This window comes from Astyanax mexicanus, chromosome 17 (genome assembly GCF_023375975.1).
Source record: "Astyanax mexicanus isolate ESR-SI-001 chromosome 17, AstMex3_surface, whole genome shotgun sequence".
NCBI classification, from domain to species: Eukaryota; Metazoa; Chordata; class Actinopteri; order Characiformes; family Acestrorhamphidae; genus Astyanax; species Astyanax mexicanus.
In genome coordinates, this window is record NC_064424.1 from 8,176,682 (window position 1) to 8,182,690 (window position 6,009).

The following is a 6,009-nucleotide window of genomic DNA, read 5'->3' on the forward strand; positions in this document are numbered from 1 at the left end:
ACGTTTGACTTGCAGCACTGTGTGTAGCTGTTCTTAAAAATCATTTTAATTAAATAATAGTTCTATGCTTCTATGTTTCAGTGTTAATTAACATAATTCTGATCATATTTAGCTCATTCAAACAGCCCGAAAACAGCCAGTTTATGTGGCGGATCGGATCGGGCTCATAATGACAGTTTATGGTTCGGGTTGGGTCGGGCTCGGGCAGAAAGTGCACGGGCTCGGGCTGGGTCGGGTCGGATTTTTTGGGCCCGATCTAACCTCTAATTAGGACCTCCCTTATTACTAGTAATGCCCCAACACCAGGAGTGCGGATACTATCACACGCCTCCTCCAACACATGTGAAGTCAGAAATGGTTGCAGGACCTTATTACCGTAATGTTGGGCTAAGACCAAAGGTGACCTGGCATCACCAAGACAAAAGCATAACGACAACCAGTCAGTTTTCTAGGCGAACAAACGTAACTGTCTGTGGGGACACCATGGTCAGCGCCAATACCAATGCTTTGCCTGGCGTGTTGTATATAATATTAGAATATATAAAATATAATAGTGTGATTGATGTCAGCAGTTGTTATCATTGATAATACGTGGAAAAACAGAAGTACTTGTAATTGATTTGTTAAGAATGCAGGTAAACAGTTTCTTTTCTCATGCTTCAAAGTTGTTGCCACAACACTGACGCTATGTATGCTAACTTTGTAACTCTGTGTGTGTTTGTGTGTATGATTGAACGTGTGTGGGTGTGCGGAGGAGCGCAGTTGCATTGTTTTTCGCTTCGTATTTCCTCATCACACACATCAGTGCTGCTTTAAAGTACATGAAAAAGGTCAGGACTGAAGGACTTGCCAGGCTATTGCAACAGAAATCCACTACACAAGTACCTACTTATTGCTGCAGCTACGAAAACAGTTTATTTTATCTTCCTCTTTGTTCTTAGTCATAGAACCTGTCCTGATGCTGGTTGTTCTCAAGGTCACAGAATAACCCTATTTAACTATGCGGAGCAAGGTGCGAAGTCCTTTGTGATGATGTGAATGGAGGGGGGATTCGTGAGGTTGAGGGGGGCGGGTTGTTTCTGAAGAGTTGATGAGAAATCGGAGTATGATGTGGTCCTTTGATAACTCCATCATCAAAGTAAAGGTTTTGAATCATGACACAGCTAATAATGTATACCTGTCTTTTATTCCCAGACATCAGAGCGGAGTTTGCCGCTTCATCCATACAAATGATCCCTCGTGATTTAAGATCAAGAGGTTAGAGCTAGTAAGACGTATTATATGGGGTTCGCAGAGAGCGATGCATAGTCTACTGCCGATGATAAAGCACAAGGAAGGTTCATAGGCAATTTATGGGAACAAACCTGCAGCATTTTACGTGAACAAACTTTCCTTTCCCCTTTCTGGTTCATCTCCGGCACTGGCTAGCAAAAAGCAAAAGTATGCCTCTGACAGTTTTCAGTTCTGCACTGCTTATAAAAGGCCCACTGAAGTAGACATAACAAGACAGAGGAAAACATGCTACTGCAGATCCATAAAAGCTTCACAGTGGAAGCATCAGCACTGTAGGGTAGACAGAAGAGTTTTTTTACGTGAGCTGTGTTCACTGAGGAACCAGGCAGAAAGAATAAAAAAATAAAGAGAAAGAAAAAAAGAGGACAATGTGGACAATGCAAATAAACATATTTCACAACCGAATCTGAAAACTGAAATTACAGATATTTACTATACAGTTTATAGACAGTAAAAACACTATGGGCCCTATTTTAGCAATCTATGGCACACTGTTTTTTTGCGGATTGCAAAAATGGATTTATAAATTCTCAGCGTGTCTTTGGTATCATGAGGGTGCACAAAAGGCATAAACTAATTCTCTTAATTAATCATAATCATGGTTGTGTTTTGGGTGTAACATAAAATAAACCAATCAGTGTGTCACTTGCCATTCCCTTGAAGAGCCAGATGCGCTCTAACTTTGGCGTGTGACCTGCACATTCACGCTGTGAAGATACACCAGCAGCAGCTCATTTAAGGGAACAGCAATGATATTTTATTATTTATTCTGTTTATGCGTGCTGGGTGCACCTATAGGAATGGACTGTTGCACCTATAGGATGATTGACTGTTGTCTAGGTTAATTTCAGTCAGTGGCGCACCTGTGTTTTCCGTCACCAAAATAGAAAAATGTACCTGAACAGAACAGAAATGTCCCTGAAAACACCTCACTTCCAGACCACCACACCCATCAGTGTAGATGTATTCCTAAACTCTGATGTTATTTTGATGCCGTGGGTGCAAGAGCAATGGAAATGGACTGTTAACGTGGTATAAGAGATAGCAATGAGCATCGCGATGCACCTTGAGCAAGGTGTATGATAGGTCTCTATATGTACAGTATATATAGTTGATATTGTGTTGATAGCTCATTCAGTTGCATCCCACAACTGAAGATAGGTCTGGCAATCCCATACCATATGTGTCTTCAAGACCAGCTCTGGAGATGGCAGCAGTATGTGGACAAGCATTGTCCTGTTGGAACAATAAAAGACCTACAGTGATCTGGTATTGTATGTAATTGCACGCCACGCTATTTAAAGAAGCTGAATGCTTTCATGAGATGGTATGTCCTCAACATTTGGAAGTTTCCCAGATAGTAATTTAAGGAGAATTCTGGGGGTAAAATGTACTTTTGGTATAGTAAAACATGATAAAGAGTATTAACTTTAGTTGAATAACCCACCTCCACTTTCCTACAGCTTTCCGAGATCCAGTAATTTTGTGCTTTTTGCCCAGCACTCTTTACAACGGCCACTTCAGGGCATATTTTGCCCCTGCAGATAAATTCCATTTTACTCCATTGTCCAGGCTTAAAGTAGCTCAACACCTCCTTGGTAGATTCCGGAGAGCTCTGACATTAAAAATATATAAAAATATACAAAATATATAGAATAATAGCTTTAAAAGTGCACAGGAAGTTTATGAAAAACTACTGTTTACAACCCGTAGCTTTATCTACAGCTCTGGGTGCCGCCATCACTGTACTGATCACGATCATAAACATATTTACATAGACTCCGCATAGCCTGCCTCCTGGTGTAGCAGCATTTATTTGCATTTATTTGTACTGAGCAAGGTGTATAACTAAGTTATACCAATTTATATCAGATTTTCACACAGTTTGGTTTGTTACAAAGGGCAGAAATGCAGTAATGTTTCAGCACTCTGTCACACATTACAAATACATGTCTTCATGCTGTAATATAATACTTTGTATTATGCTCTTTAATAAAAATAAACATATGGTATGGTCATGATCAGTACAGTGATGGTGGTGCCATAGCTAAAGCTATGGTTTGTAAACAGTGGTTTTTAATAAGCTTCTTGGAGTTGGACATGAGGTGGTGTTTGTGGAGATCATTCAACATCCTGACCTTAATAAAGTTCTTTCATTGAATGCACATAGCAATGCTTTATCTAGTACAGTAGAAATCTCCTTCTGGAATAACTGTAGAGGCAGTTACTCCAACAAAAGCAGGTTACACTCCTTTTAATAGTTGTGCTGTTGGAAAACACATAGAATGAACAGTGTGTGTTGGTTGAGTGCAGAGTGCAGAGTGTTGATTGTAAAGCGTCCTTGAGTGATAGAAATACACTATTTCATTGTAACTTTCATTCAATTATTTTACAAATCACATTCACAAAGGTTAAGAAGTTAAGGTTAAAATAACCTCCACATAATGTTGGTGTACTGTGCTTTATATGGGTATTTCCTTGAACTGTATGACTAATACAAAAAAAAAAAAAAACATTTATGAAACTTTCATTTTAAAAGTGTAGGCCAATGCACTTAAAGAATGTCCGTGTCTTTGCTCAAGTAAAATAAAGTAATATGTGTGTTTTTTTTTTATGAATATGCCTTGCAAAACCACAAAAATACAGAATTCTTAAAGAGATAGGATCTGTTTATATAACTGGCATTAACACACATTTTGTATTTGGATAGAATCTGGATCTACTTTGACCGGTTTTTATTTATATTTTCCATTAAAATGCATTTCCAGCATGACAAATACAGCATGACCAATTGGTACTTTTGGCAGTGTGGGCAGTGTGCCAAGTCCTGCTGGTAAATGAAATCCACGTCTCCATAAAAGTTGGCAACAGAGGAAAGAGGAATATATCTACACTGATGGGAGTGGTGGTCTGGAAGTAAGATGTATTGAGGTAAATTTCTGTTGTGTCTTCATCCTGGCTGTGGGAAATACAGGTGCACCACTGACTCATTAAAACCCTGACAACAGTCAACAATCAGCTGCCCAATCCAATCTTAGCCATGCTAGAGCGCAAATTCAGCTTTTAACTCAAAAATAAACTGAATAAAGAATAAAATTACATTGCTGTTTCCTTAAATTACTTGCTGGTGCACCTTCACAGCGTGAATATACAGGTCTGTATCCTCTGATGAGTAAAAAAACACAGCATTGTTAAAATATCAAGGTGCCAAAGTCAGAGCGCACCTGCCTCTTAAAGGGAGTGACAACTGGCACACCGATTGGTTTATTTCACTTTATGCCCAAAACACACCCATGACTAGTTAAGAGAATTAGTACACACCTTTTGGGTATGTTTTGTCCCCTTACGATACCAAAGACACACCGACACGCCCTAAATCAAGCTGAGCAGTCCACAATTGACCTGTGCGCTGTAGGTTGCTAAAATTTAGCCAATTGCATTTATACTTGTATTTAATGTGTATGAGATCTGACCAATCACACTGTTATCTAGTGGATGATCAAACCTGCCTTTTTATGCAGACAAGTGAAATCTGAATGTAGGATTGAACAATAATTCAATATCAATATTTTCCCCAGCTTTTTTCCCAAATATTTTAGTAATGGTGACGCAATGTTAACATATTTTTAATATTCAGAACCCACCCAAGAACCTATTTACAGTAGCTTCATAACTGAAGATCTGAGTAAGATACAGAGACACAGATACATCATAAACATCACAGTCAATTTGTTATCACATTATCAGCAATTAATTCTGCTCTGAAAAATGTTAGAATCGCCATGTAGTCATTAGCCAGATCCATTGTGATCGGACCTCTGTTAATTTAGCATTGAGCCAGCAGCTGCATGCTGGAATTCTGAGCTCAAAAACTAAAGATTAGAGTGAACTACAGACATCATACACATATCATATCAAATTAAAGCCCCTTCCCAATCTAACCAGAACAGTGATATTGTGTCTAATCTGCTATTGTGGGCTTCATAATAAAAGTCCTCAAGCAAAATCGTATTAATGAAAATGTGTATACTACAAAGAGTGCAACAAATTACCGCCTTTAGTTTAAAAATGTCTTCAATTCTTTGTCACTTTTAGGTGAATAAAGTAGCATAAAAAAGAATACATTGAACAAATTAAGTTCCATCATTTTTTTTTCTATATATTTGATCTTATTGTAACTATAACTGAAAAGGTCAATCTCAACATTCTGTCCTGTTACCTACATTGATTCTTAGATGTTATTTCTTTATTTTTAAAATACAAATTTTGGGAAAATCACTAGAATGTGATCCTCATGCTATTAGCATAGCCGTCATTTTTCTATTTTTTATGTTTTTGCTAATTCTGTTCTAAAAACTCCTGTTACTTTCATTCCTGTTACTCAAAACATAAAGAGTAACAGAAATAAATGCCAGTAACAGGAGTGAGTTCTAGTAACAGGAATAAATGCCATTAACAGTAGTGATTTTTTGTCATAAATATCAATTATTTGTGCATGCAGTCAACCATTTCTTTAAAATAAATACTTTTTTGAGAGGAAATCAAAGGAATTAGTGGACTTGCTTTTAAACATGCTTTTAAATGTCACATGAGTATTGTGACCATCTTCGGCTTACAAACCTTGTAAAAAAAAAAAAAAAGTAAAGCTGCCTGAGATTGACCAGTATATTTTTTAATAGTTAAATATACGTGTTATTAGATGTAGAAATATATATA